At 40.8% G+C, this 24198-nt stretch overlaps 1 protein-coding gene and 1 pseudogene across 2 annotated transcripts in view; one reads left to right on the forward strand and one right to left on the reverse strand.

The window, feature by feature from the left end:
- The window catches only part of LOC102755763, a 10190-nt pseudogene extending 6588 nt beyond the window's left edge, over window positions 1–3602 (forward strand).
- Window positions 1–24198, reverse strand: part of FARS2 (phenylalanyl-tRNA synthetase 2, mitochondrial) — a 584045-nt gene that overhangs the window by 514404 nt on the left and 45443 nt on the right. The window contains exon 1 of one of the 2 annotated variants that reach the window (XM_015567165.1): window positions 23712–23798. The exons of the other annotated variant lie outside the window; for it this stretch is intronic. The gene's annotated coding sequence lies outside the window, so the exon portion shown is untranslated. Of the gene's footprint in view, window positions 1–23711; window positions 23799–24198 lie in introns of those variants that run through there. 2 annotated transcript variants of the gene reach the window in all.

Raw genomic sequence — 24198 nt, forward strand, 5'->3', positions numbered from 1 at the left:
TCTCCGCATCGACCCTGCCTTGAGGGTGACAGGAGGTGGCGCCCCAGCCCCCCAATCAGCCCTACCCTGAGCATGACTGGGGGTGGCATCACAACCTCCCGATCTGTCCTGCTCTGTGCATGACAGGGGGCAGCGCCCCAACTCCCCAATCGGCCCTGCTCTGAGCCCGACCAGGGGCTGCACCTAGGGATGGGATTGGGCCTGCCCTCTGCCATCCAGGAGCGGGCCTAAGCCAGCAGGTCCTTATCTCCTGAGGGGTCCCAGACTGCGAGAAGGCACAGGCCGGGCTGAGGGACCCCCCTTACCCCCAGAGCACAAATTTTTGTACACCGGGCCTCTAGTATTATTTATAATTGTGAAAAGTTGGTAGCAATGTACATGTCAACAACAGAGGTAAATAATAGGATAGCATCACAACAGAATGTTATACAACCATTAAAATGGTAATGATGGGGGCTACTGGGAGGCAGACCACTCGCACACGCACACGGGGGACTTTTCCGTGGGGATTTTGGACGCTGACCAGACGCGGCATTTTCAGAAAATAGCACCCTGTGCAGCTGAAGCATTATGTGTGTAGCTGGGCCGCGTCAGCTCAGCCAGTATGGAGCGCCTTGAATCAGCTCCCTTCCCCCTGCTCCCCTGCCACTCCCAAAGCTTTTCCAGATAGTCCTGATAGATTTGGGAAAGAAGCTTTTAGAAGCGGCACGAGCAGATCAAGATGATGAAGTTCGTATTCTGATGGCAAATGGATTTTACTAGACTGACTGGGAACTTCTCCACTTCACCTGGCAGCACATTATGGGCATTATTCCACCACAGAAGTACTACTTCGAGCTGGTGTAAGTAGGGATGCCAGAACCAAAGTAGACAGAATGCCCTTACATATGTCAGCTTCTGAGGGCCAGGCCAGCACAGTAGAGGTTTTGCTTCAGCATGGTGCTGATGTCAGTGCTAAGAACATGTTAAAGATGACAGTTCTACACTGGGCCACAGAACACAACCATCAAGATGTGGTGGAGCTTTTAAACAAATATGGTGCTGATGTACATACACATGCTGAGTAAATTTTGTAAAACTGCATTTGATATTTCAGTAGACAATAGGATTGAAGATTTAGCAGAGATATTACAGATTGCTATACAGAATCAAATCAACACAAACCCGACACTGTGACAACACATGCTGGAACACGTTTATTATTGGACCTGGAGGGGTGGTGAACCTAACAGATGAAACAGGTGTGTCCGCTGTTCAGTTTGGAAACTCCTCTACATCAGTATTAGCTACATTAGCTGCCTTAGCTGAAGCATATGCTCCCTTGTCCAATTCTTCAGAAACTCCAGTAGTGGCTACGGAGTAAATAGTTACTGCAGAATCAGTGGACGGTGCAATTCAGCAAGTAGTTAGTTCAGGGGGTCAACAAGTCATCACAATAGTAACAGATGGAATCCAGCTTGGAAATTTGCACTCCATTCCAACCAGTGGAATAGGCCAGCCCATCACTGTGACCATGCCAGATGGACAGCAAGTATTAACAGTACCAGCAACGGACAATGCTGAAGAAATTGTTATAAGTGAAGAACCACCAGCTAAGAGACAATGTATCAAAATAATTGAAAACTGGGTGGAATCTGCAGAAATAGAAGTGAAGAGTCTTTTACCGGTGTGTTTTTGCTAGTCATCCAAAATAAATTCAATTTGCTTTTATTTTGTCTTTTATATTTATTACTGACAGTGTTGTTTTGATACAGAAAGCATATAGTATTATTTTGCTTAATTTTTGCTTTATTCATATAGCAAGCCCTCAATAAATGTTGAATGAATAAAAAAATAAAATAAAATGGTAATGATGGAGATTATGTAGCAATAAGGGAAAATACAAATATAAAACAACAGGTACAACTATGTAAAAATCATTGGAGAAAAGTTTAAAACCTGATAATCTTTGTTTTAGGATAGTGAATGGGGGTGTTTTTCTCTTCCTATTTCTTATCTTTCTGTAATAAAGTATTGATACTTATATCACTAAAAAATAACCTTAAAAAAAATGGAATGCAAGCCTTTGATCATAAGGATCAAGAGGACAGCACAGCCTGCCGCCTGACCCAAGGAGGATTGCATGGGGGTCCTGGGACCCTGTGCACAGAAGAGCTTCATGAAGAGCCCCCTGGAGGTGCCGCATACTTGTCAATGTCAATGATTGCCAAAAAATGAGCAGTGCCCATCTGCTAACCCCAGTCAATTACCTCCTTTACGAGCATCCTGAGGCAGAGAATTCTCCGGGCTCACCACACATGCTGTCAGCTTAGTTATCTGTTTAAGAGATTTATATAGGGTCACACGGGGCTATAAGATAACTTATTTAAAATAAATGAGCTCAGATTTTCACATTGTAGCAATGAGAAATGTCTGTGGCAAGAAATGCAATACTCATAAAGATCTGGGGAAGAAAGCAGAAACCACCTTTCACTTCTGGTGAAGACAGGAGTGTGTCTGGTGTTGCTACACACGTGTGTCTAAGAAACAGGAGGCAAAGTGAGAGCAGGGCTGGCATCTTCTGTGCTGACTCTGGGATAAAGGATGCAAATCAGGAAGAGTGTTCAATCCTAACAAACATTTATCATCAGATGGAAACTGATTTAAACTTGGGGCTACTTAACCCTACATGCCGTATCAGCTCTGTGGACAACCTGGAAAATACTCAAAACTTTTCCACATAAATTAATGGTAATTGCTTCTTTGCTTTACACCATTTTGGCATATGAAAGGTTTCATGGAACAACCCTACTTTCAGATAACAGGATCACGGTGGAAACCTGTACAACAAACAAGGACAAAGTTTTAAAATTTTTACACCTAAACACTCATTTTAAAAACAAAATCAAAGCAAGAATATTTGTTTCCCTAAACTCCAAATCTCACCTCTAAACTATGATGAACTTTACACCAAATAATCTTAATGCCACAGTCCAACACAGGGAGGACAATGCCAGACCCATTACTGTCTTTTTAAACAAACTCCCAGGGCCCAGGAGAGGCTAAGACAAATCATTCCTCTAAACCAAAGAATCCTCACATTGACTATGGTTTACTCAAAGATACAGCCAGATTTCCTGGAGCAATGATATGGCCAAGCATTTAAATGCATAAGAGGGCAAGTACTAGAGGTGGTAAGGGTATAAGCAAGAAGCCTTCAGGAACTACAGAAATTGCAGCTCAAACATCATCAGTCTCCAGTCTATAAAATGAAACTACCGTTAGAAATCAGAGAGTGACCTGGAGTTTTCATTGAAACCTAGGAGCAAATAGGTGTCTTTCCTCTATCTCTAAATTCAAGGCTCTACAAAGTAAATGAGCTCTGTGCTCTACAGCAATCAGCACTAAATTACATGAGTATTTAGGCATATTCCATAAGGATATGAAAATAATTTTATACCACGAATAAACAAAATAGAAGAAATTCCCTTGGTATTTGAGGAATATATTCCAGCAATCCCACTAATAAGGACTTGCTGAGAACAGACATTTCTGTATCTTTGTAGTGGCAAAAATCTCAAGAGCCCAAAGAACAAAGCACTCAAGAGAAGTTGGAGCAATGATCCTATACCTTGACACCATGAACATCAGAATTATCTGTGAAGCTTTTAAAAAATCCCAATATCCAGGGCAAACACCATCAGTTACATCAGAATCTCTGGAGGTGGGCCTCCATTCCATTCCTTTTTCAAGCTCCCCAGGTAGCTTTCAGTGTACATCCAAGGTTGGAAACCACTATATTAGAGATTATTCTCAAGATACTTTGCAGATCAGAGTTCATCTTAGCATAATTGTGGGCCCTTGATATGCTAGGATCAGGAGTCTTTGTCTATAACTAACATCCAGCTATGATAGTGTGCTATATGAGCTATTCTCCTCGACACTGGGAAAGGAGCTAGGGCACATGAATACCCAGAACCCCCTCTTAAAATGCAGCTTAGAAGAGGTCACTGACCCACATGGCCTGCTCAGATGAGCGGGCTCAAGGAGGCCCCTCAATCTGTATTTTCAGTGGCAACTCCCTAGAAAAATGTAAGATGTGCTAGAGACAAACTGCAACATGAACTGACACATGGGCCCAGCCGAACCAGCATTGCCCAGAGATAGCACTATTTTCAGAATGCCACAAAGCCACCTGATGCCCAGTCTTTGAGAGAGCATACATACCCTTTTAGCAAAATACACACAGGGATTAAAGGAATAGGTACATTTCCTAGCTATTGCTCCTCTGTTGATAAAGCTGGTAAATTTACTTTATTGAATTTTTTTTTAAGTCCTCAATGTTTACTATTGAAAACCCTCAATTTAAATCCAGCTAAAGTTTTGCTTGCTTTTATTTGAAACTCTGGCAGGGGTAGGTAGCAAAATGTATTATAAACTCCACAAGAATCAATTTGGATTTATTCAAAACATTTAAAAGCAAAATTTATCCAAGAAATTTAAATTTTTTAAAAAATCAAATAAATTGCACAGATTTTAAATACATTTTAAGTAACAGAAGAGTTTAAAACATAAATTTAGAAAAGCAAAAAAACAAAACAAAATTAATATCTTTCTACAAAATATGGCATTTTTTTCAAGAGCACTTTTAACAAACAAACAAACAAAACAAAAAAACAGAAAGGAAGACCAATTATTAAATCTAAGAGTGCTTGACTACATGAACTCTGAAGGCAGGCTGCCTGGATTTGAATCCAAGTTCCAACACTGTATTAGGCACAGTGCTCTTAATCGTGTCCCTGTGCTTCATCTTAACACCTGTATATCAAAGGTTCCAGAGTCAGATTGTAGAATTCAAATTCATATCTGCACATGGTAGTTATGTGAGCTCATTTAACTTCTCTGAACCTCTTTTCCTTCTCTGTAACATTGAAATAAGAGTAATAAATACCTTCTACCTGGAGAAATTGGAATCCTGGTGCACTGCTGATGGAAATGTAAAATGGTGCAGCCACTGTAGAAAACAGTATGGCAGTTCCTAAAAATATTAAACATAGAATTAGAATATACTACATATACCCAAAAGAATTGAAATCAGGAACTCAACCATATTTATACAGCATATTGTAAGGATGTAATATACCTGAAAGTGCATAGCAACATATGTATTCCCAATTGCCAAAAGGGAAACACAACCAGTGCCCTTTGACATATAAATGAATAAATTGTGGTATATGCAGACAATAGAATAGTATTCATTCTTAAAAAGGTCGGAAATTTTGACACGTACTACAACATGGATGAATCTTAAGGACATTATTGCAGTGAAATAAGCCAGTCTCAGAAGGACAAACACTGTATGATTCCACTCATATGAGGTACTTAAAGTAGTCAAATTCATACAGACACAAAATAGAATGGTGGTTGCCAAGGGCTGGAGGACGAAGGAATGGGGAGTTAGTGTTTAATGAACACAAAGTTTTAGTGGGGGAAATTAAAACGTTTTTAAATGAATGGTAGTGATACTTTACACAACAAAGTAAATATAGTTAATGCCACTGCATTACACACATAAATATGTTTAAGAAAGTAACTTTTATGTCTTGTACACTTTACAAAATAAAAATAAATAATAATAGTCCCTACCTCGTAGAGTTGTTGTAAGGGTTAAATAGTTCTTATGTATTTAGAGAGTGCGCAGCACAGAGTAACCTTCCCAAAACATTAGCTAGTATCTTATTTTCCTGCCTTTGTAGTTCCTTCTAGTCCTTGGCTTCCTTCTAGTATAAATGCTCCTTCATTGGGATAGAAATTCCACTGCAATTGCGTAAAGATGAAGAAACTACCTAATTTTTGCAGTCTTCGCACATTGAGCTGTAATTACCACATTTTTTAAAACAGTGATTTTATTGCCTTTATTTGCTAAATGGTTTCTTAATAATTTTGCCTCAAAAATGGGTTCACAGGCTAATCTATCATATAGGTCTGAAGGAAGTCCCCCTGCTCATTCATAAATACTCCTTCACTTTTTATCACAACTAAGACTATTTTACTTCTTTGATCATTTTTTGAAAACCTTTTATAAAAATTTCCAACCATACCCAAAAGTACAGAGCTCAACTAGCTTGGATGTACCCAACTTGATAACCAACTTGAACTTTTCTGACTCTATCTAATACTCTACCTTCCATCCCCCCAAAAAATTAGAATAAAAATACCGTAAGAGCTACCACTAAAGTAATAATGTCCATCTCTAACAATCATCATCATCACTATTTTTCTTGTACTTTTAGAAGTTCTTTTTTAACATCTTCTTAACTTCCTTTCAATTTTTCCTTAGAAAGTACAAATAATTTCTATATCTACCATGCCAACATCATTGTAAGGATATAATATACTGGTACATGAAAGTGCATGTCTGACATGTATTAGGTTCCTGAGAAATATTAATTCCCCAGAGACTACCACCTCACCTTACTCTCCAAGACAACAGACACCCTGCCCACACACATACACAAACAACATAACCTTCTCCATTCTTTGTCCCTTACCTTCCTAAACACTGGTCTTTACTTACTTCCTGTCCCTTCTGTCTCCTAATAGGGGATCCCAAACACAAATGCCTGATCATAAATCCAGTCACCTAGAAGACCCCACATAAAAGAACAAATATAAAAAGTAGATAAATTGAATTGATAACTGTTTTCAATACTTAAGGTACCAGTCCCTATATTAAAAATCAAATATATACTCAATCTAGTGCCTGTATATTATGTTATTTAACAGAAAAATCAGGCTAGATATTACATTGCAAAATGTCACAAACAAATTCCTATGCAGGTCATTCCTGTGTGTGCACGTGCACATTTATATGTTAAATATGAAACACTTTTTAATGATCTGAGAAGTTTTATATGCTGATGAGATTCACTTCCTTGTAATACTTTTCGCCACTGGCAAACCTAACACCTCTAATTTGTTTTAAAAGGAATTCTAATCACCCAATCAATCATACTCTTGACCTTCAGCCTTCACAGTAACTTCACTGTGGTCAAAATTGGTTCTAAAAATTCATGTTGCAATAGTTCTGTTGTCCTCAAGCTCCAAAATGCCAATGACAAGAATATAATTTGAGCGAACCCTCTGATAGAAGGAAAAAACAACACAGTAAATTTCTAATTCATCTTCTACCAAGGTTCTTCAAATAAAAGTGAATATCTATGATATAATTAAGTAACAGATTCTCCTCCACTAGGGTTTAAAGATTTAAAAATCATCAAAGTTTTGTCCAGCTGGTGTGTATCAGTGGTTGAGCATAGACCTATGAATCAGGAGGTCATGGTTCAATTCCTGGTCAGGGCACATGCCCAGGTTGCGGGCTTAATCCCCAGAAGGAGGCATGCAAGAGCAAGAGGCAGCAGATGGGTGAGTCTCTCTAATCACTGATGTTTCTATCTCTCCCTTTCCCTTCTTTAAAATCAATACAAATACTGTGTGTGTTTGTGTGTGTGTGTGTGTGTGTGTGTGTGTGTGTATATATATAATTTTAATCATCAAAGTTTCTCTTCAGCACAAAATGGCATGGTTCACTTTGGCTTTAAATAACCTATCATTCTTTATTCAATGATATAAAATGACCACATAATAACCCTTCCAATTCATACCTCAACCCCTCCTAGCACACACTTTATCTTAACTGCACTGGCATCCTACTTCAATGTAAAAGAGAGCTGTCTTCTTGCCTAAGCCAACAATTTAAACATCAAACACTTCTTGTCTTCAGCAACGAAAATAATTTTATGGTTGGGGGTCACCACAACATGAGGAACTGTATTAAAGGGTCACGGCATTAGGAAGGTTGAGAACCACTGCTATATACCCTTGCTTGGTCCCCTCTACTTGTGAATATAATTGACTTCAATTACCAATTATATGCCATGGTCTTTCAAATCTCTATTATTTCCAATTACTGTCTCCGCTTGGGTGAACCTCGGGCACATTAAACTCAACATATCTAAAATCTAATACTATCTCACACATTCACTACACAGGTGGATGCTACCACTACCTAATTACTCAATCCAGAAAACTGGAAGGCATCCTTTCCTACTCCCTCTTTTATTTTCAAATTCAATCAGTTTCCAGGCCCTACTGTCTAAATCCCAAATCTCTAGGATTTGTGCCTCCCTTTCCATCTCCTCCACTGCTGCTACGTCAGGCTTGATTGTTTCTCACCTAGGTTTCCACAATACAACACAAATGCAGTTCTCTTTCTCCAATGAACACATCTAGCTCTGACTAGCTCTCCAGACTACAGTCAAAATGACCTAAAATCCAAGTTTTATAAGGTCATTTTCTGCTTAAAACTCATCTAAAATCTTTTATCTTTGTAATTTATTTCCTGAATATCTAACATACCTCCTGATTCCCCATCAGCACCTCCCTAAAAACATCAGCCATGCAGAAGCACATGTCCATGCAAACATGGCTCCCTCAGTCCAAGAAAATGCTCTCATTCTCTTTGCTTGGTTAATTCCTAATCATCCTGACAATCCCCGAGAAAACCTTCTTTGGCTCAACTTGTCCATGTTAAATAACTCTCCATTCTGTTCCCACAGCACTGTGTTTTATCAAAGCACTCATCACAGCACCTGTTTACTTATGTAGCACTGGTCATCCAAGTTAGCTTTTTGTTATATTTGTTGACTTATGGGTCTCTCCCACTAGAATATGCACTATTTGGAAGAAAGAAATGTATCTTATTAAACTTTACATGTACAATAACCACATATTTGCAAAATTGCCAAATTATATTCATAAGAAAGGCTTATTTGTTAAAAAATATATTCAATATGTAATTCTAAGAATAAAAATGATAAACAAATCATTAGATATCAATACCAGAAATAAGAAATGTTATGTTTCATAATGGAGACCTCAGATTTTATTTTCTTACAAATTATAAAAATCAAAAGGTCAACAGTGCAGAGCCTTCCTTTAAACAGCCAAATCTTGATCTGTTTGGGCCTGATAAACTCCACTGGCCTTTCCCTGATGACTCCCTGAGACCCCGTCCCATCACAAAGGTGTGCAAGCACCGAGTGGGTGGCAGTTGATTTGGTATACCCTGGGACATTTGCTGAATGGCCTCAGACCCAGCACTGGCACTGAGTTTGAACCTATATTGATCTACTGAACACCACCCGCCCCTACCTAGTGACTCACTGAAAACCTACATCTTGCAAATGGAGTATTGCCTGGGGCTCTTTCAATGGCGGCCTAACAGCCAGCAGGCAAAGGCAAGTGGAGGTAGATTTCGGTGTTCCTTAGGACTTTTGCTGACCTGCCCCCAGACCCAGTGCTGGTAAAAGCAAACCTTGGTGCACAGTCTGATCCTTCTTGTGCATACCCAGGCCCAGAAGAGGCAGCCCAAACTGTGGATCGCTTTGTAGCTCTAAACAGGTTGCCCAGGGCCTGTCACAGGCAGCATCTGACATTGGCCTGTGCCAGAGTACCTCCCAAGAGGCCTCAGAACCAACACCCAAGGATACGTTTATTAATTTTAGAGAGAAAAGTATCAATGTGAGAGAGAAACATTGATTGGTTGCCTCCCATGCGCACCCCAGCCAGGGATTGAACCCACAAGCTGGGTATGTGCCCTGACCAGAATCAAATCCATAACCTTCTAGTGTACAGGACAACGCTCCAACCAATTGAGCCACCCAGCCAGGTCTGTCCTTGTACATTTAAATGTAAGTAGAATACCTACATCTATTAGTAAAAGTTATTATAATGTAAGGGAAAAGCAGTATTACATATGGACCCCATATAGATAATTTTAAAGTGTACAACTTTAAAATACTAGTTTTAGTTTCTGTGGAAGAGATCAAACATACTAGAGGTTTAAGTCTATAATAACAGTCCATGAATCCATCTGAACTCTCCCTACGAGAAGCTCAAAGAATTATAAGTATATATATGAGTTACCACAGCCCCATGACTACATCCCACAGATCTACTGAACAGAAATGTCCCTAAGGACTAGAACTTAGCTGTGTGTTTTTTGCTTTTGGGGGGGGGGGGGGGGGGGGCTGCCTATAAGCTTGAACTCTGGTGATGTCCTCCATCAGTTTTATCCCATTTCATTTATGTTTCCCTTCCCTACATGTGCCAGCTAAAGTGGTCTGAGGCCTTCAGCACCCCCTATTTTACAGGCCACTTATCTCAGGAAATTTTCCCTAATGTCCATTGAGGATGTGATTGCAAAATTATGTGTTCCTTTTAGGGAAGCCCTAATATGCCCATTCTGTGGCTGCCTTCTAAGCATCTATGCCAATGTAAGTCTCTCATTGGGCTGCATCTCCTGTTCCATTCCTTAGTCTTCTGAATAAAGTGATGTACCCACAGCAACAAACAGCAAGTCATTTGGTGAAGATAACACTTCCCTTCAAATTCCCAAAATTTCCAAAACTCATGAAATGACTAAAAAGCCATTTTGAATCCTTAGATGTGCTTATTTTTGTAGTCTGTCCAGTGTTAACAATGATATTATACTGATAAGTTAGGAGGTATTAAAAATATTAAGTAACTGTTCCTGATTAGTTTTGCCTTTATCAGTGGAGAGTGCTAAGAAGTTTGGAATACCAAGCACATGACAACACATATTCAAGAAATCAATTTTATCTCCTGTCACTTAAAAGTAATTTTCTAGAGTTATTGGTTTCTTCTAATGAGAGAGATGATCTTTCTCAGGGTGAGCATGTAAGGTCAGTGATGGCTAGGAGCAGTGACTAAATTGGATGGTTTCAAATCCTTAACAAGAAGTGTCTACCACTTCCCAATATAAGGCAATTATGCATTTAGTTACATCGGGATCCTTCTAAAAGAGGTGATCCCTGTAGACACATAGAAATTGGTATTATATATTGGTTTGAACAATGACTATGGAATTTCATGGAATGAAAACATTCATCATCAAACTCATAAACAGAAAGGAGAGTGCTCGCTTCGGCAGCACATGCACTAAAATTGGAACGATACAGAGAAGATTAGCATGGCTCCTGTGCAAGGAATGACATGCAAATTCGTGAAGCGTTCCATATTTAAAAATAAATAAACAGAAAGGAGAATAGTGGTTGCCAGGGCCAGAGGGAGTGAAGAATGGAGAGTTACTGCTCAATGGATACTGAGTTTGAGATAAGAAAAAAGTTCTGAGAATGGCGAGTAAAGATGGTAGTACAACAATGTAAATGTCCCAATACCACTAAACTATACACTTAAAAATGGTTAAAATGGTAAATTTTTTAAGTTTATTTTATCACAATTTTAAAAATCCATCATGAAACATAACTTTTAAACATTTTCTAGACGATGTTCTAGAAACGGATTTTAGTGAATTTTGCAGCTGTCTCATTAAGCCTGAAATACCAAGCAAAGCATTTAACTGACACACAAATCTATTCCAATGAGGAATTTAGACAACAGTCTATATATTTTTATAGGCAGTTCTTCTCCCTCTAAGCTACCTGCCTTTTGGTCATTTCATTTCTTGAAGCATCAATTTCTGTGTGGGCAGGTATAGAAAGAGCAATTAATTTTGTAACTACTTAGCAGAGGAAAATGGACTTACATGAGGTTTCTGAATTACTAAATTTTAGCTAGCTGTGTTTTCCCATGCCACTATTAACATGGGTAATGAACACATTTTCATCACAAGTCAAGCAGTATCCATTTGAAGGCAGGTTGTCATTATTCCTGCTCAAGAAAACAAGTCATACAGACTTCCAGCAGCAATATAGAGGGGCTGGGCTGGCAGCAAACTGGGCAGATAATCCTTTTCCCAGAACATGCAGTGGGCACCACTGCCCCAGCTACTGACCCAGACAGCTTACAGGTGAGGGACTGAAAACATCCCAGCCTTCAAAAGACAGGACGAGGGAAAACTCCAAACACAGAACTCCCACAGTGCCTCTGCAGCTCAGGAACTCTTGAACGCCTTTGCCAGCAATATGTCCCATTTATATATACCTTGGTATTCTACTGGGTTTTCATCTTCTTCACATAGCCTTTTCCACACCAGCTGCTTTCTAATAGCAGGTTTCTGGTTGTGTTCATTACAGCTCAGTTTCCCTTTCTAGGAGCTACACAAAGTAACTGAAGGACACACCCCAAAACCCCTGAACAGAGCTGAGACAGGAGGCCGTGAGCTAGTGTTAGGACATTTGTCCTCTGGTGCACACACAGCCTCCTAAGGGATGCTGGAAGACATCATCTATCTTCCTCTCCTTAGTGGGAGCCAAACCATGTAATTTCCATCCTGCTCCATCTCTTTCAAAGAGAGAAAAATAGAACCTCTGCTGCTGGAAAGGGCCGAAATGCTTGGTAATGAAAAAAGGCTGCATTCCCATACCAAGTTAATTAAGAGTCAAATGTGAAAATTATGCTTCTCACGTCAGGTTTTGGTTGTTTAGTCTTAATGAGAAAAAAAGAAAGCCCAGTGAGGTTGAGTAGTTATGGAAGATAATGTTAAGAAATGTATTTTAAATCCACACATCATAACAACCACTGGGTAGAGACATTTCTGCCCAAACATATTTCACTAATTAAACTAAACTTTCAAATCAAGTATGCCATTAATACTATCACTTTTAGTAAATTACCTTATAAAATGCTTCATTTTACTGTATTTTGAAGAAAGTATAAGCCTCTGGTACTAGAATACCATGTGAATTTAACAAAACAAAAATTAAAAAAGAAAGAAAATTTAAAGCCTATGTTCCTTTAGACTTGTTCATTGATGGCAATAACACCAAGCCCGCTGTGCACACACTCTTTTTCTCAGAAAATGAACGCAGAGTATCTTAGCTCAAGTAGCTATTTAAAAAATACCATAGAGTTGGTGGCTTATAAATAACAAACATTTACTGTCCACATTCTAGAGGTTGGAAAGTCCAAAATCAAAGTGCTGTCAGATTCGGTGCCAGGTGAGAACCCACTTCCTGCTTCACAGACAGCAGTCTTTACACTGTGTCTTCACATGGTGAAAGAGAGGAGAAAGCCTCCTGGTTCATAGACTGCAGTTTTCAAACTGTGTCCTGACATGGAGAAAGGGAGAAGAAAGCTCCCAGTGTCCCTTTTATGAGTACACTAATCCTATTCATGAGGGCCCCATCCTCATAACCTAATCCCTTCCCTATCCAGTGGTCAGCAAACTCATTAGTCAACAGAGCCAAATATCAACAGTACAAAGATTGAAGTTTCTTTTAAGAGCCAAATTTTTTAAACTAAAACTATATAGGTAGGTACATTGTTATTAACTTAATTAGGGTACTCCTAAGGCTTAGGAAGAGCCACACTCAAGGGGCCAAAGAGCTGCATGTGTCTCGTGAGCCGCAGTTTGCCAACCATGGCATACCATCACATTGGAGGTTAGGATCTAAACATGTGAATTTCCTAGGGAGGGAGATTGGGGGCGACAAACATTCAATTTATGACACAGAGTAATGAGAATATGTTCTTAATCTTCACACTATCCCTAGGGGTAAAGGGAGCATAGATTATTTAGGTTCTGTTTTGGCTGAAGAGAGTTAAGTAGAAAAGGTAATCTGATCACAGATCACAGAGGCTGGGGTGGAGCCCTGATGAACTCTAACCTTCTGGTGCTGAGTTCAGTACTTCACTCGTTTCAGGATCATACTGTAAGAGTTGAAAAATATCAACAATCAATGGCTTTATTTGAAGTTATAATTTAGATTAATTATTGATAAGTTATAACTTTAAGAAGAAAATATTTTAAAAGAATAAGGTTTTAAGCCAAATAGAGCAGGTTATAAGATACCAACTCACAAGTACCCACTCTATTCAATACTTCCCTCACTTATTATGTGGAGATATCCACAATGAGCTAGGCAGATAAATATATCTTAAAATGAGAGGTCCAAGAAAGAAAATTAACAATGTATGCTGGGATTTTATTGAAAAAAATATTTGAATAAAGCTGAGCAAGGAAAAACACCAATATGTTTCCACATTTTAAATAAATTACAACACTCAAAGAATCAATAAAAACAGAAGTCCTTCGTTGTTACAAATAAAAAAATAGTATTTATAACACACACACACACACACACACACACACACACACACAATTTGGAATCAGTATCCATTTTCTTTTCCTCAAAAAAGTAATTGAAAAGTACAGTCATTCTAAAACCTCTTGGTCAATTCAGTCTTAAAAGCAAATTATTTCGCAATTCTAAGCTGCCACTTTATTTAATGTTTTAGTTTAAGCCTTTCAAAGAGTCAAATATCTGCATGTGACAGGTACCATTTAATGTGACAAAGATATTGGGAACCAGCCCCTGCCTACAAATGAAAAAAGCTTTAAGTAACATTAAATTAAACCCAGTACCTGTGCATTTATCCTTATCTGCAATCACCATTTCATCAATGAATATGCAAAAGTAAAGTTAACTACAGAGTAGGTTCTGTATGAATTAGGCTTAAATTTCTCCTTATCACACTGTATTGAAGTTGACTCAGGAGTGTACTGAGCCTGCATTTGAGAAGCACAGGCACATTTTATTTGAAGGTATCAGAATAATGTGTATTTGTTCCTATACTGCGTGATTTATAGAGGCAGGATAGATAGGCAGAGATCTTCCCGGGTTGGCCCAATCCCATGGGGAGTGCCTGGACAAACAAACACCTCCTGCTCCCAATTTAAGTCTTTTCTGCTCCACCAGCCAGTCACTCGATTACATTTGACCTGCGTGCCCCACTTCAAATCTCCTAAAAACAGCCTGTTTGGTTTTTTGTGAGTCTTTGTTTTAAAATTTGTACACATGGGCCTGTGCTTATTTGGGGGAATAAAGTCACTCTGACCTAGAGAGCAGCTTGAATTCTGGAATACTACTTTAAAAGAAATGAAACTGATTTGCAAATATTTCTTATGCATTTAGAAAAGTGCTGGGAACAGAAAAGAGTAAGGAAAAGTCTTTGCCTTCAAAAGATTTCAGAAGGCCAGCCTTGCAAGATCCCAAAATTACCTAAAGGCAATTACTGTGCCTTTATCAGTCACACACCTTTTTTTTTTTATTATTTCAGAGAGGAAGGAAGAGGAAGAGATAACCATCGATGATGAGGGAGAATCACTTGATTGTCTGCTTCCTGCATGCCCCACAACTCAGGCATGTGCCCTGACCAGTAATCAAACCGAGTCAGTCACAGATCTTGGAGGCAGCAATAGTGCCAGTGGTTCTCCATCATGAACACTAGAATTACCTGAGAAGCTATTAAAAATATTTGTGTCAAGGTACCACCATCAGAGAATTGTATTTGATTGTTGGGAACGAGCCCTGACATTAGTAGTTGCATAAGCTCCCAGTGATTCTAATATGCAGCCATAATCAAAACCTACTGCTCTGGACAGTGCAGAAATTCATACCACTGCTAAGGCTAAGATTTCTCAGACTGGTTCTAAAACTGTCAAGGGCTGTTCAAATCAGCCTTGGGTTTCATAAAATAGCTTGCATTCTACCCATACATTTTTTTTCTTTATGTTCCAAAATATTATCTATATCATCTGGACTTCAACTAACATGTAACCCTGAGGAGGCTATAAGAACCTTTAGATAACCATTTTATAAATTACCTAGATAGTCCCATAAAATCACTTTTATTACAAACTAGTGGCCCTGCGCACGAATCCATGCGCGACTAGCTCTCTGCCGCTTGCCTCAGCTGACTGCCCTGCCCACCACCGCTTGTAGCTCTCCGAAGCACTTAGCTCGCTGCCCCACCCTCCTGTGGTTCGGTTGTTACGTGAAGGCGTCCCAGACCAATTTGCATTTTACCCTATTATAAGTATAGATACTTCTTCATATGAAAATCTCATTTGTACTTAGTAACTGAATTATTCAAAATGTTGCTTAATAAAAACATGATTTTGCAAAAATAGAAAAATGAAATACTGACCATTTTCAAGACTCCTGAAATTATCCTCATACCTTTCATGAAAGTTTTGCTAATACAAGCTCTGATAAGAAAAATGCAGGCCTGTGTATATGCGAAACTAGGTTTTGTTTTATAGATTTGCTGTTAGGGTTTGAAATAGTAAGGCACATATGTCTCAAAAGACTGGTTAAATGGGATAGCAAGAAGTCTTGGTGTAACATTAACTGTCACATTTTTCACGATTATAGGTAGGATCAATTCTAAAATCTGCTTAAGGGAGGAAAAGTTCAAGTACAGGACTTATTTTCCCTTAAGTGAAGGTTCTTCCTTGTAAAAGGAGCTTACCAAGGGAAACCAAGAACACATCTAGCACAAAATCATCTGAGTTGTTCCTGGAGGATCTGGATATGCAGATGTGAGATGACAATTATTCTTCCTCATGGTATTTACATCATCAAACTAAAGTCAGGGCCTCCCCATAGCAATGCTGATAATAGCACACACCTGAACAAGCTCAGAAAACATGAGTGGATACCTTCTGCTTTTTAGTCAGCTATCTGATTTGGGCCTTATGACAATGGTCCTCAATCCTGGTGGCACATTTGAAACTGATAGAGTTGGCAGTTAGGCAATGAACAGAGCAGGAACGATAGGCCCAATATGAAATGTCACCAGGACAGAAAGGCCTGGGTGCCTAGCAATAGCCAAAACTAGAGAAAGCAACTATTATAGGCTAGGACCTTATCCCTACGGTAACGTTCCCTCTCTTAGCATATAGTTAGTAATTTAGACCTCCTTAGAGGAGGAACAACAGGGGTAGGGGGCAGAGAATAGCCTCATATGACTCCCATACAAACCCTGAACACCCTACCATACGCATTAAGCCCTCAGGATAATGAAGTTCTGATCCCCTCAAATAATCTTAGGAACAAAGCCTAGGGTCTGTTCACCACAGAAATAGAGATTTGGTCACACCAAAGATAACATCTAGGCCTCAGTTGTGTTTCAGTTTCAGGCCCAGAAAAGCAGGAAAACCAGACAAAATGATAGCAGATTGGTATCAGAACCAGAAGCAATGTCTAATGACCCTCTACCCCAGTGCCAAACAACTAATAGAGACATGACCCTGAAAGGACACACCTGGAAAGCTGATCAATGTTCTATTCAGATTCTCCCCTGAGGCAAGGGACCCAGTGTGCACATGCTCACTCACGCTCTCTCTCTCTCTCTCTCTAGAGCCATGGTCAGCAAACCGCGGCGCACGAGCCACATGCGGCTCTTTGGCCTCTTGAGTGTGGGTCTTCCACAAAATACCGCCACACTCAAGGGACCAAAGAGCTGCATGTGGCTCGCAAGCTGCAGTTTGCCGAGCTGCAAGTTTGCCAACCACTGCTCTAGGGCACACCCACAACTCCCTTCTCAAGCACATACCTTTGTTTTCTTTCTCCTAAGCTCCAAGGGTCCTTCTTTTGCTTCTGTAACTTGTTTCCTGAGTCCACGCAGCCCAGCTGCTTCACTTCTTCTGTGACTTTCTAAATAAACTTCTTGTAGTAGGGTCTTTGGCACTGAATTCTTTTTTAGGTGAACTGAAGAATCGAGGTCTAACACCACCACTAACAGAACCCCTGAGACTTTTTAACAATGTTATTGCTGGACCCCATGCCCAGAGTTTATAATTGACTTGATATGAGTGAAACTAGAATATTGGTGTGTTTTTTTAAGGTTCTTAGGTATGTCCTAGCTAGTGTGGCTCAGTTGATTGGTGCATCATCCTGTACACCAACGGGTCTTGGGTTCGATTCCTGGTCAGGGCATAAAACCAGGTTGCAGGTTTGATCCCCAGTTAGGGTACATGTGAGAGGCAGCTGATCAATGTTTCTCTCTCACATCAATGTTTCTCTCTTTCTCTCTCTCTCTAAAAAAATATATGTATAGCCTGGCTGGCATGGCTCAGTGATTGAGTGTTGACCTATAAACCAGGAAGTCACGGTTCAATTCCTAGTCAGGGCATATGCCCAGTTTGCAAGCTTGATTCCCAGTGTGAGGCATGCAGAGGCAGCCAATCAATGATTCTATCTCATCATTGATGTTTCTATCTCTCTCTCCCTCTCCCTTACTCTCTGAAATCACTAAAAAATATATGAATATGTATATCTTATATAATAAAAGGCCAATATGCAAATAGACCGAACAGCAGCATCACTGGTCCCTATGATGTGCACTGACCACCAAAGGGCAGACGATCAAAGCAGGAGGTGACCCCTGGTGGTCAGTGAAATCCCACAGGGGGAGCGCCACTCAGCCAGAAGCCCTGAGTCCGCCTTATGGCTGGTGAGTGCAGTGGCGGGGGTGGGAGCCTCTCCCACCTCCCTGGTCTGACTGCCAGCTTAGGCCTGCTCCCCTAAGCCATAAGTTGGACATTCCCTGAGGGCTCCTGGACTGTGAGAGGGCACAGGCTGGGCTAAGGGACCCCATTGAGTGAACAAATTTTGTGCACCACACCTCTAGTGTATATATAAAATAAAGGTTTTTAAGTGTGATGAAGGGATCTGTTCCTGAATAAGATGTAGCTAATGCTGTTAGGAAGGGCCTAAGGCGTACTCTGGAGATGGCTGCACACAAAACAAGCCCACCATCGAGACTTCAGAATATTATTTTTGTTTCAAGAAAAATATTTCTAAAGCCAACAGACACACTGGAGACAAGTCCGCTTTATGACCTCAGATGGCTCTGCCCCTTCCACCCAATCACCATAGACACTTGACTAGGGAGATGTCTACATTCCACATTCCACATTGCAAGCTGTGAAGAGAGTAGAACAGGCTCCAACCAGTTCTAACCCGGTGGAGAAGGGAGAGTGAAGGAATCCTAGAGCATCTCCCTGTGCTGACCTGGCTCAGGAGCCCACCTGGAAGCCCACTCAAGGTGGTGATGGGGATCTGGCAGTGTGAGGAGCAGGACTGCCAGTGGCCAAGAGGATGAGCTTAGGGCAGTGGTGGCGAACCTTTTGAGCTCGGCGTGTCAGCATTTTGAAAAACCCTAACTTAACTCTGGTGCCGTGTCACATATAGAAATTTTCTGATATTTGCAAGCATAGTTATTTTATACTAGAGGCCCACTGCAGGAAGATTCCTGCAAGAACAGGGCTTCCAGCGGCTGGAGCGAAGCAGAGAGGGAAGCGAAACCCGCTGAGGCAGGCTTCGCTCCCACTCCGAACCGCTGCGGCTGAGTTTCCCCTCCCGCTCCAAGCTGGGTTTCCCCTCCCGCTCCCAGCCACTCCTGCTGGGGGGCCCCTCCTGCTCCCAGCCACTCTTGCTGGTTTCCCCTCCCGCTCCCAGCCACTCATGCTGGGTTCCCCTCCCCCTCCCAAGCACTGTGGCAGGTTTCCCCTCCCACTCCCAGGCGCTGTGGCGGGTTTCCCCTCCCACTCCCAGGCGCTGTGGCGGGTTTCCTCTCCAGCTCCCAGGTAATATGCAAATTAGCTTCTATAATTGAAACATTGTATCTTTTGGAGCTGTTGCTTCAGGAGCTCAGAGCCAGGCGGCGGCAGGTGGGGAACCTTGGCTTCCTCCGTCACTGGAACAAGCAAGCCTCATCTTCGCTTAAGCTGCCTGGCTGCCGGCCGCCATCTTGGCTGGCAGTTAATTTGCATATCTCACTGATTAGCCAATGGGAAGGGTAGCAAAGTTATGGCTAATTACCATGTTTCTCTATGATTAGATAGGATATTTAAATGCCATTTAACAAAGAAAAATCAACCAAAAAAATGAGTTCGCATGTCATAGGTTCACCATCACTGGCTTAGGGTAATGAAAATGGACCTGGAAAGCCTGGTGACCTGAAGCCCTGAAGCTAGGCTCCTGCAGCAGGAAAAGGCCATGCAGTTCACTTTCAGCACCCACAAAGAGGAAACCAAAGCCACCAGGACCACCAGTGCTGTATCATCCAGGACTGCAGTGCTGCTGAGGCCCAGAGCACCATCCAGGACTGAAATGACACGTAAAGGCCACCTGGACAGTACATAGGTGATATGGGGCTCACAGGGGTCCTGATGTTGGAGACTCGGGCTGACCGCAGACTCCAGGAACCAGGAATGCTTGCCACGAAGGAAGACTCCAGTACTCCCCCTGTATTGTATTTTCATTTTATAAGTAATTTTATGAAGCCAGAGAAGCCAACAAAGGCAGCAATGGGGCTTATAGAAACAACAGTGGAAATGATGAAGCTGAACCAGCAAATAAACTCAAATCCAGTAAAAAGTGGTAGAAACCAGGCTGTTAGAGAACAAGTTATCTGTGTAAGCTGAGACTAACTTTATGCTGGCAAACCTGACAAACAAAACTAAGAAGTATAGAGGTTAATTGAAAATCAGTGGAACTATGTACAAAAAAGTAGTGAGATCCTATAAATGAGACAAGAATTAGTCTCCCAATATGTGAAACAAACTTCAGAGCTGAAAACAACACAGCCCTTGGCAAAGGAAAAGCTAGAATCTGATTTGAAGCAGCAGTTGGGAGGCAGTGAAGGGACATTTTACTGGTAAAGGAGAAACAGTACAGAGAATTGCAGACTTTACATGATGCTAAACAAAGCCTGAGTTGAGAGAGCTGCAAAGTCCCATGCTTGTTACCTACAGAAAAGAGCTTTACTGGACAAGCAACTGAATAAGCCAGCCAGGAGCATGTCCAGAAAAAGGGAAGCTAAAAAGGAAGCCCCAGGCCTTGTAGGTGGCAGTAGAGAGGCATGCTCTGAGCTGCACCACCTCCAGAGAGCCAGGAGTTACATAAAGAGTTAGTGCAGCAATCTTAGCAGTGTCCGGAGGAAAAGACCCCTGCCCCAAAGCTAGTTAAAAATTCAGAAGCAGCAGCTGCAGCACTATGGAGTGCTTATTCCCAGAAAAGCAAAGACTTCAAGAGGGTGCTCCAAAGAACAGAAGGTCTTCCCTAGCTACTGAATCAATCCACAGTAATCTCTAAACTATCACTGATTCAATAAGGGCTGGAGCAGGTATCCTTAGGTGATGCATAAACCTGGTTTAGAAGGCTTTGGGATCTTATTGCTACTGTAAAATATCCATCATGACATGTTAGTATGAAGGATATGGTACTTTTTTTCCAGACAAACTACAAAATATTTGTGTAACTAGCTTCCCCTAATTAGGTTTCTTTTAATTCGCTCTTTGGTAAACAAGGTGTCCCTCAATCTTCCAGATAACCTAACACCATTTGCCAAACACTCATATATGAGAAAACCACCTTGGGAAAGTGAGAGGAAAACAATTGTGTGATTTATTTCATCTAGTTGAGTCAGATTTCTTTATAGAAAAAGCACCCTTAAGGACAGCATCTCAGATTGACTTTATATAGTGCTTTCTGGTCTGTAAATGACCAGTATCAGTTTATTCTCATTTCTTTTGGGCAATTCAAAACACAATGGCAAATTCGTTTTTCAGCCTTTTTTTTTTAAAGTTGGTGCCAGTGGCCAGGTAACTTCTTCTATAGTTTGCTCATGAGTAAGAAGGTATTCTAATAACAGCAAGATCAATAAATGCTAGGTAGAATGACCTTATGTCTGATGTAGGCCTCACAATTATAGCTTTCAGTAAATTGAGAAGGGAAGACAGAGGGGACATATACTATGTCAACTCTTTTGAAATGTTTTCTATGAAGTAATAACTCTAGAATCAATGACGTGGCTAAATGCCTCTGCCATGTTTTACAAAAATGTATCAAAAGAAAGGTTTTAAATATCCCGACAGCTTTTTAAAGAGTCTTGTGCCATCTATTTCCTTAGCAACATCCTAAATTCTAAGATGCCAAGATTACATAAATATAGTATTTTAGTTTTAGGTCCCCAATTATATATATTTTTTAATATATTTTCTTGATTTTTTACAGAGAGGAAGGGAGAGGGATAGAGAGTTAGAAACATCGAAGAGAGAGAAACATCGATCAGCTGCCTCCTGCACACTCCCTACTGGGGATGTGCCCGCAACCAAGGTACATGCCCTTGACTGGAATTGAACCTTGGGACCCCTGAGTCCGCAGGCTGACACACTCTATCCACTGAGCCAAACCGGTTAGGGCCCCAATTACATTTTTGAAGTACATAAAACTTGAAAATAATTTTCTTGAATTTTATTTTATTGATATGTAAAGTGAATTCCTTTAAATTGCATTACGAAAAGGACTGTCCCTCAATGTGCTTTTAACTTGTAGCTTTAAATTTTTTTCTGTTAAATATGTAGTTTCTTTATTAAACAAGCATTTTGTTATTAAGAATTAAAACCTATCTGGATTTAAAAATAAACATATAAGTAAGGAAAAAGGTTCTCAGGTGTGTAATGTAAGGCCAGAGTAGAGAACCAGTGGGCTAATATGATCCTAGAACAAATAAAGTGCAACAAGTTCAGACGAAGACAGGCATGGTCTTTGAGCTTACTTACACAACTCAAATCCTGGTCTCTCCTCTAGACGAGAAGGGAAGGTGTCTTGTGAAAGAGGAAGGAGCTTGAGTTCCAATCAGACAAGACTTCAAATCTCAGCTCCATTAACTAGCTGTGTATCCTTAGCCCATTTGTGAAAGTTCTTTCAGCCTTTTTCCCCAGATTAATTATATCTTGTCGGGATTTTACCAAGACTAATATGAATGAGATGTAAAACAACAAGTACAGTTTTGGTTTCATCCCATTTGTCAGCAGAGTCCAGGCGTGTTGGGCACCTACGCTGGGGGTTCCAGATACCTTTCTCAAAGTTCTCATAAAAACTGAAAGTGGGAATGTAAGTAAAGCACATAGCACAAAATAGTTTTATTTCCCTTGCTCTGCCTATATTTTGATTTCTGTTTCTAATCAATTATGCTTCTGAAATATTTCCTCTTCATAAAGCAAATAACTCTCAAACTCAGAGAACAAAAATTCACAGACAACACAATGAAAATATACTAGAGAGAGTGATGTCAGCAGCATGGCCATGTTAGCTGACCTCCAGGTCTCTCCCCGTGCAATTACAACAAGTTGGACAGCTATAATTCAACAAAGGAAATCCCAGCTCAACACATAAACACATCTGAGAGATCCACATATTGAGACACCTAAATGTGGACACATCAGAGCAAGTGGGGTAGGCAGGATGAAGTAAAGACAGACAAAGGCCACAAACAGTCCATCTCTTGCCTCCCAGCAGATGCAACAGCAGTGAAGGGCTCCAGGGAAACTCCACTGAACAAACTGAAAGGGCAGAAACAGCAACTGAGCCTTGGTGGCTGGCATATATTGAGGCTGGGTCCAGGGTCAGAGATAGAGACAGAGAAGCACTGCAAAGGGTCACAGCATTCAATAGCCTGCCAGCACCAGACAAATGATTCTGCAGATGTGGGAACCTGCCCACCCAATCCCCCGTGTGGCCAGTCGGCAGTAAAAATCATCACTCTGCCAATAGTAAAAGAACTGGAAAAAAAACAAAAAAATTTCCAGGCTAACTTCACAGAAGAGAACAGAACCCCAAACACATGAGCCCACTCCCCCGAAATCCTAGTCTACCACTCCCCCAACTATCACAGAGGAGCCTGGTAAAGGAAGCTGGGTCAACTCCAATGGAGTTGCTCTGCTGACAGCTTCTACCTACAGGAAAGTGGCATAAGCAACACAGTGGCCACAATATCCACCCCCTGCAACAATCCAGAGGAGTGGTACCCCAAGACAAAGGCCAGCAGGTCATAAAGGGGACCCCCACCTCTTCAGGGAATATGGGATGCTTTCCATGGCCAAGGCTACATACCTCACAGAGATCCCAGAAGCCCCAGTAATGTAGGTAGGAGAGAAATAAAAACTTGAGCTTCAGCACCACCTACTGGAAAACAAAAGAAAGACCTCTATTATCAACCTGCTACAGTGATGAGTCAAATACTTCATTACCACAAATACCCAGGCTGAAAAATAATTCATCAAGCACAACAAATAACGAAAGTAACAAGGGAATTCAGAAAGAAAATTTTAAAAATCTCGAGAACAAACTTAAAGACATGGTTGGCTATGATTTAAATGAAAGGGAATTTAAGATTGCAGTTCTTGATAACCAGGAGAAGATGGCGGCGATATAGGCAGACGCGTCCCAGGTCGTGTCCTAGAGCAAATGGAGTGAGCAGCTGAAACTAATAGCACCCACCCCGAGTTGGCGAAAGGGCTCAGCTGGTGAGACGGTTTGCAGCCGGGAAGAGCAGAACTCCCCTGGAAAGGTAAAAGGAACCCAGGGATTTGGGCAGGAA

This window comes from Myotis davidii, unplaced genomic scaffold (genome assembly GCF_000327345.1).
Source record: "Myotis davidii unplaced genomic scaffold, ASM32734v1 scaffold623, whole genome shotgun sequence".
NCBI lineage: Eukaryota > Metazoa > Chordata > Mammalia > Chiroptera > Vespertilionidae > Myotis > Myotis davidii.